The sequence below is a fragment of the Phyllobates terribilis genome, unplaced genomic scaffold (assembly GCF_046119375.1).
Source record: "Phyllobates terribilis strain yellow unplaced genomic scaffold, ASM4611937v1 Scaffold_319__1_contigs__length_2182262, whole genome shotgun sequence".
NCBI lineage: Eukaryota > Metazoa > Chordata > Amphibia > Anura > Dendrobatidae > Phyllobates > Phyllobates terribilis.
This window is the reverse complement of record NW_027363079.1, coordinates 2110226-2123167: the sequence shown is the minus strand read 5'-3', so window position 1 is coordinate 2123167 and position 12942 is coordinate 2110226.

The following is a 12942-nucleotide window of genomic DNA, read 5'->3' as shown; positions in this document are numbered from 1 at the left end:
AGCAGAAATAGTAGCAGTCAAAGACAAACACACAACAAAAAGCATAGAGGTCAGAAGACCTAGCAAAACTAACAGAGAATGGCAACAGAGCACTAAGCTAGCTCAAGAGTAGTAAATACAATGAAGTCCAGCAAGGCCAGGAGGGCGGAGCCGGATTAAATAGGCAAAAATGGTCATGTGACCAGCAAACTAAAAAAAACCTAACAGGAGAGTTCTAACAAAGCCAAGTTAAAGGGGATATCCCACAAATAATAGTTCATTTTAATCAATAATTAATTTAATTAATAATTTCCACAACTGGATGTTTTAAAAAAAAAAAAAATGTTCCTGTGCTGAGATTATAAATATGCACCTGCTGTGTTCTGAGTAATGGCTTTGTCTGATCTTACAGGAACACTGTCTGATCCAGATGTGTAGTTAGGTTTTCTGGCACCAGGGGCAAAAATTCAGTTTGATGCCTCCCACCAAGCACATATTTGATTTGCAAACTTAGTCTCGTGCCAACAAGCTGCTCTCCCTAATTCTCTCAATGTTCAGGTAAAAACTTAGAGAAGCAGGAAGAGAAGCTAGTTGTCATGTGACTATAAGTGCTGAGCGAGCATGCTCGCCACTATTTGGTACTCACCTAAGCCTCACAGTGCTCGAGAAGTTCGGTGCTCGACGAGTATTTTTGGAATCCTCGGGCGGGAGCGCAGATCCCCGTCCCGCACTTTTGGCGCTGTTTAGACAGCCAATTAACTTGCATGGATTGCTTGCCAGTCACTGTAATGCAGTAGCCATGTTGATTGTGGCATTGCAGTGATTGGCTAGCCGCACAGCGTCATCGGGTCGATTTAAGATCTGAGACCGTATGCTCACCACAGTAGTTTATGGGAGGAAAAGACACTACATAGTAGACGAGCACACCTCCAGTATAGAAAAGTATGAAAAAAAGTTTATTGAACAAGACATGATAAAAACATTTAAAAAAAAGGCCGTATGCTCACCACAGTCTACTCTGGACACAGGCAGAGTAGGGAGAGGTGCTGCTTAGCGACAAAGAGAATTGGTGCTTGTTTCTGTGTGAGGTATTTCACAGCATTACAAATCTACACTAACAGTCCTTTTAACCCCTTAATAACATCTGACGTACTAATACGCGTCTGTGCCCTGGGACTTAAGAGCCAGACCCGTATTAGTACGTCATCGCGATCGCGCGCGCACACAGGCTGTGCGGGCGCGATCGCCGCCGGGTGTCAGCTGATTGTCACAGCTGACACCCGGTACTATGTGCAGGGAGCGGTCCTGCACCGTTCCCAGCACATTAACCCCCGCGATGCTGCGATCGAAGTCGATCGCGGCATTGCGGGGGCAAGGGGAGGTGATCGGCGATACTCACCTCCTCTTCCGGCTTCCAGCTCAGTCTGCAAAGGCTTCCCGGGTGTTGCCATGACGACCCGATGTCGTCATGACAACATCCGGGTCACCAGAGAGCAGGAAGATTGCTTGGACATGCGCAGTGCATCTCCAAGCAATCTTCACACTGTGCACTTCTGACAGCCTTCATGGCATAGGGATGGTGCTCCATTCCTGTGCCATGCAGGCGATCAGAAAAAAAAAAGTGAAAGTCCCAGAGTGGGACAAAGTAATAAAGTGTATAAACTGTGTGAAAGTGGAAAAAAAAAAAAAAAAATGTGCAAAAATATTATAAAAAAATAAAAAAAATAATACACCAAAAATAAAAATATAATGTACCCATCAATAAATATTATTATAAAAAAAATAAAAAAAAAACAATAAAAGTACACATATTTGGTATCACCGCGTCCGGAACAACCTGACCTATAAAACTGTCCCACTAGTTAACCCCTTCAGTGAACACGGTAAAAAAAAAAAAAAAAAAAACGAAGCAAAAAACAATGCTTTATCACCATACCGCCAAACAAAAAGTGGAATAACACGCGATCAAAAAGACGCATATAAATAAAAATGATACCGCTGAAAACGTCATCTCGTCCCGCAAAAAACAAGCCGCCATACAGCTCCATCAGCCGAAAAATAAAAAAGTTATAGCTCTCAGAATAAAGCGATACAAAAAAATATTTTTTTCTATAAAATAGCTTTTATTGTGTATAAGCGCCAAAACATAGAAAAATGATACAAATGTGGTACCGCTGTAAACGTACTGACCCGAAGAATAAAGCTACCTCATTAATTTTACTACACGCGGAACAGAATAAAAAAAAAAAAAAAAAAAAAACAATTCCTGAATTGTTGGTTTTTGTTTATTCTGCCTCCCAAAAATCGGAATAGAAAGCGATCAAAAAATGTCACGTGCCTGAAAATGGCACCAATAACAACGTCAAGTCATCCCGCAAAAAACGAGCCGTCACATGACTGTCTGCCAAAATCTGGAAAATTATAGCTCTCAAAATATGGCGATGCAAAAACTAGATTTTACAAAAAATGCGTCTTTTAGTGTGTGACAGCTGTCAGTCATAAAAACCCCATATGATTCTGGCATTGCTGTAATCACACCGACCCGAAGAATAAAGTCGTCTAATCACTTATACCGCACAAGGAACGGCGTCAAAAATAAACTCTTGGGTTAGGATTGGGCTAGGGTTAGGGCTGGGTTTGGGGCTAGGGTTGTGCTGGGGCTAGGGTTGTGCTGGGGCTAGGGTTGTGCTGGGGCTAGGGTTGTGCTGGGGTTAGGGCTGGGGTTGGGGTTAGGGTTGGGGTTGGGGTTAGGGTTGTGATGGGGTTGTGATTTTTTTCAAAAGTAAGAAAAAAAGATGACGATATGGCGACTAGTGTTGAGCGCAAGTGCTCGCTACTTGAGTTTGCATCGGGTGCTCTGGTATGCATTGAGTATTGTGGGTATTTGAGTGACATGCTCGAGTCTCTGCCCTATATGCTTCGCAGCCAAAAAAACTTTACGGGGATTGCCTGCCATGCACGAGCGATCCCCGCATGTTTTTTTTTGGGTGTCTAATAACCGTGAAACATGCGGAGCAGGGACTCGAGCATGTCACTCGAGCACACGCTGTACATGGTGCATACCTGAGCACCCGATGCAAACTCAAGTAGCGAGCACTTGCGCTCAAGACTAATGACAACTTATTCAATATGATGACCTAATGTAAACAAATTCTGTGTCGTACCTCTGGGTTCAAAATGTTCACTATACACCTTAATAAAATCCTTGAGGGGTATAGTTTCCAAAATGGGGTCACTTGTGGGGGAGCTCCACTGTTTAGGCACATCACGGGTTCGCCAAACGCGACATGGTGTCCACTAACAAATTGAATGGAAAATCGGCTCAAATTGTTAGCGCACGCCATGTTGCGTTTGGAGAGCCCCTGTGTGCCCAAACATTGGAGCTCCCCCACAAGTGACCCCATTTTGGAAACTAGACCGCCCCAATGCACCTATCTAGATGCATAGTGAGCACTTGGAACCCCCAGGTGCTTCACAAGTTGATTCATAAAAATGAAAAAGTGTTTTTTTTTTCACTTTTTCATTTTTACGAATCAATTTGTAAAGCACCTGGGGGTTCCAAGTGCTCACTATGCATCTAGAAAGGTGCCTTGGGGGGTCTAGTTTCCAAAATGGGGTCACTTGTGGGGGAGCTCCAAAGTTTGGGCACAGAGGGGCTCTCCAAACGCAACATGGTGTCCGCTAACAATTTGAGCCTATTTTCCATTCAATTTGTTAGCGGATACCATGTTGCATTTGGAGAGTCCCTGTGTGCCCAAACATTGGAGCTCCCCCACAAGTGACCCCATTTTGGAAACTAGACCCCCCAAGGCACCTAGCTAGATGCACAGTGAGCACTTGGAACCCCCAGGCGCTTCACAAATTGATTCATAAAAATGAAAAAGTGTTTTTTTTTTTCATTTTTACAAATCAATTTGTGAAGCACCTGGGGGTTCCAAGTGCTCACTATGCATCTAGATAGGTGCCTTGGGGGTCTAGTTTCTAAAATGGGGTCACTTGTGGGGGAGCTCCAAAGTTTGGGCACACAAGGGCTGTCCAAACACAACATGGTGTCCGCTAATTATTCAAGCAAATTTTACAATCAAAAAGTCAAATGGCGCTCCTTCCCTTCCGAGCCCTGCCGTGCGCCCAAACAGTGTTTTTTCCCCACATATTGGGTATCTGTGTGCCCAGGGGAAATTGCACAACAAATTTTGGGGTCAATTTTTTCTTGTTATCCCTTGTGAAAATAAAAAAAATTGGGTCTAAAGTAACATTTTTGTGAAATAAGTGAAATGTTCATTTTTTTCTTCCACATTCAAAAAATTCCTGTGAAGCACCTGAAGGGTTAATAAAGTTCTTGAATGTGGTTTTGAGCACCTTGAGGGGTGCAGTTTTTAGAATGGTGTCACTTTTGGGTATTTTCTGTCATAAAGACCTCTCAAAGTGACTTCAAATGTGACGTGGTCCCTAAAAAAATGGTTTTGTAAATTTTGTTGGAAAAATGAGAAATCGCTGCTCAACTTTTAACCCTTATAGCTCCCTAACAAAAAAAAATTTTGGTTCCAAAATTGTGCTGATGTAAAGTAGGCATGTGGGAAATGTTATTTATTAACTCTTTTGTGTGACATATCTCTCTGATTTCAGGGCTTAAAAATTCAAATTTTGAAAATTGCAAAATTTTCAAAATTTTCGCCAAATTTCCGTTTTTTTCACAAATAAACGCAAGTGATATCGAAGAAATTTTTCCACAATCATGAAGTACAATATGTCACGAAAAAATAATCTCAGAATCAGGGGGATCCGTTGAAGCGTTCCAGAGTAATTACCTCATAAAGTGACAGTGGTCAGAATTGTAAAAATTGGCCTGGTCATTAACGTGCAAACCACCCTCGGGGCTTAAGGGGTTTAGGAGTAGGTCTCCTATACTGCTATTGCATATATGTTATATTACCCCCAGCGGCCTTCAATGACAAAACGCCAGCAGCCAGGACCTCCATGGTGTAGAGACAGTTCATGCCACGTGTCCAGCGTGCATACCACAATAGTTGTAAAGGCACAGAGGAATCACAGAGGACGCTGGTACGGTGGCAAGGGTAGTCCTTCAGCATCTTCCAAAACTTTTCCCTCCTTGACAGAGTAACTTGAGCGTCAGGGCCTGGGCACTCTAAGGGTTTGAGAAAACTGTCCCAGACCTTTGACAGCATTCCCCTGCCCCTGCTGCATCTTTCTTTCATCCTTCGCCTGTACTCCTTGGTTGTCCAAGAAGCTGTGACCTCTGCCACCAGCGTTGTCAGATGGGAATTTTTATAATAATTCTTCAACAAGGTCAATCTGGTACTACAACATAAAACATAGGATTGGGTCTCCTTTACTGTTATTGCATATGCAGCAAGTTTAAGGGCTGCCAAAAATTATGACGCACTCCAATACCAATTTGAAGAGACGTAGCGGAGGGCCTCAGTTTACATGTATTTTGTATTATTAAGGAGTGCGTCTCCTATCCTGTTATTCCATATGCAGAAAGTTCAAGAGCAGCCAAAAAGTAGGACGCACTCCAATACCAATTTGAAGAGACATAGTGGAGGGTCTCAGTTAAAAATGTAATTTCTATTATTAAGGAGTGGGTCTCCCAGACTGGTAATGGCCATGCACTAAGTGCATGGTCTGAAAAACATTGACCCCTGGGGGGTGCACATATACAATATGTAAAGTTAGAGGTATGCCTCTAAAAATAGTTCCCACAGGCATCATAAACACCCTTAAAAAAATGATGCGGGTGTGGCATAATGGTCACCCTGGTGATATGGTGGTGGAAGATGAGGAGAAGGAAGCGAGCGACCTAAAATAGAAGAAATCCTGAAGCGTATACCCATGTTTGGGTGTGAAGGGTTGCATTGGAATAGACCCCCAAAAAATAAACACTGGATTTAACTTTATGTTCCACTGCTATTATCCGTTGGTGTTGAGAAGTCTGGCACAATCCAGCCCTTGCTAATTTTGATAAGACTCAGCCGGTCAGCATTTTCAATATACTGCCCCCGGCGGCACTAAAAACCCTCTCTGACAAAACGCTAGCGGCAGGGCTGGCCAGGACCTCCAAGGTATAGAGAGTCAGTTCTTGACACGAGTCCAGCTTGGACACCCAATAGTTGTAAGGCAAAGAGGAGTCACAAAGGATGCTGATGTGGTCACTAAGGTAGCCCTTGAGCATATTCCAAAACTTTTCCCTCCTTGTCAGAGTAACCCGCGTATCAGGGCCTGGGCACTGTCCCAGACCTTTGTTCCCCGCATCTGGTTTGTGTCTCCGTCACCTATACTCCTTGGTTGTCCAATGAACTGTGACCTCTGCCGCCAGCGTTATCAGATGGGAATATTCTAAATCCTTTTTGTACTGCAACATTTTATTAGACCTCTCCACCAAGGGAAGGAGAGATAGAAAGTGTGGGTCTAGAAGTTCTCCTTGTTGTGTGGGTCTAGATCCATACACACAGAAATCTATGTGCCATCAATACCCAGCAGCTTATGAACAATCTACCGTCATCTTTTCTCCCATCCTCTCCCTCTCCTGTCCAGACTCAGCATTGTCACACTATAACAACACATTGCAGAGTCCCCTGGATGAAGCAGCACCTGCTACATGCAGAATGACCCGGCATAGAAGGCAGCCCTGGCACAATATGCAAACATGTTTTCTCCAGCGCTGCTCAAGGTGCGCTGAGAGTCTGTGGAGAATATCATTTTCAGCAGAAGACTTCATCCACTATAAGTTCATGCTCAAAACTTACAACTCTGCTCTCCATCTAGCTAAACATGTTTACTTTACCATCTTCATCATATCTCTAGCCAACAATCCTAAACGACTTTTTGAAACCTTCTACTCCCTCCTGAGCTCTAAAGTACAGGCCCCGGTCACCAACCTAAGTGCTGACAGTCTGGCTACTTATTTCCTACAAAAAAATCAATCATATCCGTCAAGACAATTTTGCACAATGCCCTCAGAATCGGGATTTCTTTCTCTCTCGCACCTCAAGTTCACTTTCTATCTTCGAGCCTGTCACAGAAAAAAAAGTGACCAGACTCCTCTCTTCTTCTCGTCCTACAACCTGCAACAGTGACCCTATTCCCTCATATCTCCTTCAGTCCCTTTCCCCAGTTGTCAATACCCACCTAAAATATTTAACCTCGCTCTTTCTTTGGGTATCTTTCCCTCTTCATTCAAACATGCAATCATAATCCCTTTACTTAAAGAGCCATCCCTGGACTTGAACTGCGCTGCTAATTACAGACTGGTCTCTAATCTTCCTTTCATCTCTAAACTCCTGGAACGCTTGGTTCACTCCCATTTCATCTGCTATCTCTCAGATAGCAATCTTCTCGACGCTTTACAATCTAGTTTCCGCTCTTCACACTACTGAAACTGCCCTTACTAAAATCTCTAATGATCTACTAACAACAAAATCCAATGGTCACTACTCCCTGCTGTTTCTCCTGGATCTCTCTGCCGCATTTGACACTGTGGATCACCAGCATCTCCTCACTATGTCCCGCTCTATAGGCCTCAAGGAAACAGCTCTTTCTTGGTTCTCCTTCTATCTCTGACTGCTCCTTTACAGTATCTTTTGCCGGCTCTTCTTCTAACCTTCCCCTTACCATCTGGATTCATCAAGGCTCAGTCCTATGCCCCCTCCTCTTCTCTTTGTATAATGCCCCTATTGGACAAACCATCAGCAGATTTGGTTTCCAGCATCATCTCTTCATCTCTGCTGATGACACCCAATTATACACCTCTTCACCTGACATCACCCTCTCTCTAATACAAAATACCAGTGCTTGTCTTTCTGCTGTCTCTAACATCATGTCCTCTCTCTATGTGAATCTGTATCTCTCCAAAACTGAACTCCTTGTGTTTCCTCCCTCTACTAACCTACCAATACCTGACTTTGCAATTTCCTGAGGTGGTGCCAACATAACTCCCAAGCAGCACGCCCGCTGTCTTGGAGTCATATTTGACACACAACTTTCCTTTATTCCCCATATACAATCACCCACTCGCTCATGTCACCTTCACCTTAAAAACATCTCCAGAATCCGACCTTTTCTCACCTTTGATACTACAAAAACACATACTGTCGCTCTTATTCACTCTCGTTTGGACTACTGCAACTCTCTTCTAATCGGTCTCCCTCTAAACAAACTTTCTCCTCTCCAATCCATTCGGAATCCAGCTGATAGGGTTGTATTTCTATCAGGCCGCTTCACCGATGCCTCTACCCTGTGCCAGTCTTTGTACTCCTTACCCATTCACTAGAGAATACAAAACAAATTCATCTCTCTCACCCACAAAGCTCTACACAGTTCTGCACTGCCCTATATCTCATCCCTCATTTCTGTCTATCACCCTTCCTGTGCCCTCCGTTCTGCAACTGATCTAAGACTAATATACTCCTTAATCTGAACCTCACACCTCCGTCTCCAAGACTTCACTCGTGCCGCACCAGTTTGCTGCACTACCCCAAACGATGTGACTAATATCTAGTCCCCATGTTTTTAAAGATGCTTTAAAAACACATCTGACAAGCCTATCACCGCAACTCCACATACTCGGTACCCAATAGCACACAGTAACTGCACTTAGATAGATACTGGCTGATGACCATGTTCTACCTTTTGTGTCCCCCTATTTCCATATAGATTGTAAGCTTGCGAGCAGGGCCCCTCACTCCTCCTATAACTGTTGAATTGTGATACATTATATTGTTTTCATTGTCTGTACATGTCCCTACTTGTAAAGTGCTGTGGAATATGTTGGCACTATATAAATAAAAAAAATTTTTATTAAGTGTGACCAGCTAGTAATTATTGTTGCCCAAAATGCGTACAACGCGAGAATCACGGTAAAGGCAGCGGAACATAGAGTCAGCCATGTTTGCCAGACTGCCAAAAGCCAAGACTTTTCTATCACGACCAAGAGGATGACGGTCCATGCTCTCCTCCTCACCCTCCTCCTCAGGCCATCCACGCTGAACAGACGGTATGAATGTGGTGTGGGTAGTACCATCTGTAGCGCAGGAAACCAGCTGCTGTTACACCCAATCCGCATTGAGATGAGATGAGGCTGAGGTGTGTTGGATCACTCAGTATAGTGCCTTGCTCCATCTCACTGTGCTCTGCCTGTAATGACACCACTTTAATTGTGAGCAGCGGGCATTACAGTAGACAGAGAAGCAGGATGGTGGCGCTAATTATGGCGTTATCGCCACTCACCATCTTGGTGGATTCCTCAAAGTTTTGGAGGATGGCACAGATGTCAGACATCCATGCTGTTAGAACCTTGCTCTTAGTTTTTTTTTCCTTTGCTGGTCACATGACCTTGTTGGCCTATTTAAGCCTGCTCCGCCCTTCTGGCTTTGCTGGACTTCATTGTATATCTACTTTCTAGCTAGCCTGTGCTCTGTGTCTTGCTCTGTTAGTTTGCTTGGTCTACTGACCTCTATGTTCTATATATTTTGTTTGTTCGTCTGTCTGCTACTATTTCTGTTAGGAGGTGTCCCATATTCCTCCCAGTCCTTAGTACTTGTAGGGATTCCTTCCCCACATCTATAGGTCTCCGTACAGACTAGCTTAGGACTTTAGCAGGTCTGATCGCAAGATCAGGTCCCCTGTTACATCGTAGGGATTAAGCTGAGTTCTATCGTAGGGACAGATCTCCTCTCTTTCCTTAGCTGTGGTAGCAGAACATAACAGTAAGTCCAGCCTGCAAATTCTCTAAGGAAAGATTTTTCTGTTCCATCATGGTGTCGGTTCAGGATTTGGTTCATCGCCTGCAGGGACTCTCTCTGGAGGTGGCCGAGCTCCGTCAGCACGTGAGTAACTGTCCTGGAGCACATTTCTTGGAGCCTAAGGTATGTTTGCCGGATTTATTTTTTGGTGAACACCGAGAATTTTTTTTCATTTAAAAATGCTTGCTTATTGTATTTTCGTTTGAGACCTAAGTCCTCTGGGGATGAATCCCAGCGCGTAGGGTTCATAATGTCACTTTTGCGCAAAAAGCCTCAGGAGTGGGCCTTTTCTTTGCAACCTAGTGATACATGCTTCAGATCAGTGGATAGTTTTTTTTCTGCTTTGGGACTATTATATGATGATCCTGACCGTGTCGCATCAGCTGAGACTGAGTTGAGACGTTTAAAACAAGGATCAGGTAATGTGGAAAAATATTGTACTTATTTCCGTCGTTGGTCTACTCAAACAGGGTGGAACGATTCTGCTCTGAAAAGTCTTTTTCTTGCTGGGCTCAGTGAAAGGGTTAAAGACCTGCTAATTGCTTATCCTACACCTGAAGATTTGCAACAGGCTATGCAATTAGCTATACGGGTGGATAGAAGACTGCGTGCAAGGGTTAATGAGAGCAAATCCTCTGCTATGTCAGTTTCTGGTTATGAGAATGTGTGTACTAACAGTGGTGAACCGATGGAGATTGGATCGGTGACACCTCGCTCTCAAGAAAAAGACCGTCGATTTTCTGAAGGCTTGTGTTTCTATTGCGGAAAATCTGGTCATTTGATTAAAGGCTGTGAGCTTCGTATGAAGAAAGAAAAAAAAATGGTCAGTCACGCCCGTATTGCCTGTTTAAATTCCAAGGGTATATTTTTAGCTGCTTCCACGATTGCTCAGAAAAAATTAATGGAATTTCGGGTATTTGTTGATTGCGGGTCTACTCTGAATGTAATTGATGGGGGATTCGTGGAAAGACTCAATTTAAAACCTGAACCTTTATCATCCCCCATTGCTGTGGTTTCTGTGGATGGTTCCCCTTTGAAGAATATTACTCTCAAGGTCTGTGAATTTCCTCTCACTATTAATGGTGTTCACCATGAGAAATTGGATTTGGTAGTTTTGAATAACTTGCCTTCTCCAGTAATATTGGGATTGCCCTGGTTAAAATTTCACAATCCTGTACTGGATTGGTCTACCAGTGAAATTAAATCCTGGAGCCATAAATGTTATGACAAGTGTTGTAACAGGCGTATTGCAGCTTTGGATAGGGGAGAATTGCCTGTTCCTATTCAGGATTTTTGGAGAGTTTTTTCTGAGAAGGAATCGCAGGTTTTGCCTCCCCATAGAGACTATGATTGTTCTATTGAATTTGTCCCTGGAGCGACTCTTCCTAAAAGTCGTTTATTTAACCTTACTATTCCTGAGAGGAAGGCTTTGGAGGAATACATACAGACAAGTTTGGCCGCCGGTCACATTAGGCCCTCTAAGTCTCCTGTGGCGGTTGGATTTTTTTTTGTGAAAAAAAAGGACGGCGGTTTACGTCCTTGTCTGGATTTTCGTGAGATTAACAAAATTACTGTACGCAATCCTTACCCACTGCCATTGATTCCTGATCTGTTTAACCAGTTAATGGGGGCCAAGTGGTTCTCTAAAATTGACCTTAAGGGGGCATACAATCTGTTGCGCATGAAGGAGGGTGACGAATGGAAGACTGCTTTTAACACTCCTGTGGGTCATTTTGAGAATCTGGTTATGCCTTTTGGTCTTACTAATGCTCCTGCATTTTTTCAGAATCTGATTAATGACATCCTTAGACCTTTGATCGGCAAAAATGTGGTTGTGTATTTGGATGACATTTTGCTTTATTCGCCGGATCTGGAGTCTCATTGGCGGAGCGTGCGTGAGGTATTACAGTTATTAATGGACAATTCGCTTTTTGCTAAGCTGGAGAAATGTGAGTTCGCTGTACAGAGAATTAGTTTTTTGGGCTACATTATCTCCAGCAAAGGTTTTGAGATGGATCCGGTTAAGGTTCAGGCTGTGCAGGAATGGCCTAGGCCTATTGGTTTGAAATCGATACAGAGGTTTTTGGGTTTCGCCAATTACTACAGAAAATTCATAAAAAATTTTTCTAGTATTGTCAAACCTCTGACTGATCTCACCAGGAAAGGTGCTGATGCTGTTCAGTGGTCTTCTGAGGCCATTGAAGCTTTTGTGTATCTCAAGGAGAGGTTCACCTCTGCTCCCATCCTTATGCAGCCTGATGTTACTAGGCCGTTTTTGGTTGAGGTTGATGCTTCCTCTGTGGGGGTTGGCGCAGTATTGTCTCAGGATAACGGGGATGGATTACATCCCTGTGCCTTTTTTTCAAAAAAATTTTCGGATACTGAACTGAATTACGATATTGGTAATCGGGAATTATTGGCTATTAAACTCGCATTTGAACACTGGCGCCACTTCTTGGAAGGTGCGGAATTTCCCGTTCAGGTTCTTACGGATCATAAAAATCTGATATATCTTGATGCTGCCAAGCGCCTGAATGCCCGTCAGGCTAGGTGGGCACTGTTTTTCTCGCGGTTTAATTTCTCCGTTACTTACAGTTATATGAAAAAGTTTGGGCACCCCTATTAATCTTAAGCTTAATGTTTTTTAAAAATTGGTGTTTTTGAAACAGCTATTTCAGTTTGATATATGTAATAACTGTTGGACACAGTAATGTTTCTGCCTTGAAATGAGGTTTATTGTACTAACAGAAAATGTGCAATCTGCATTCAAACAAAATTTGACAGGTGCATAAGTATGGGCACCCTTATCATTTTCTTGTTTTAAACACTCCTACCTACTTTTTACTGACTTACTAAAGCACTTTTTTTGGTTTTGTAACCTCATTGAGCTTTGAACTTCATAGCCAGGTGTATGCAATCATGAGAAAAGCTACTTAAAGTGGCCACTTGCAAGTTGTTCTCCTGTTTGAATCTCCTCTGAAGAGTGGCATCATGGGCTCCTCAAAACAACTGTCAAATGATCTGAAAACAAAGATTATTCAACATAGTTATTCAGGGGAAGGATACAAAAAGCTGTCTCAGAGATTTAACCTGTCAGTTTCCACTGTGAGGAACATAGTAAGGAAATGGAAGAACACAGGGACAGTTCTTGTTAAGGCCAGAAGTGGCAGGCCAAGAAAAACATCAGAAAAGCAGAGGAGAA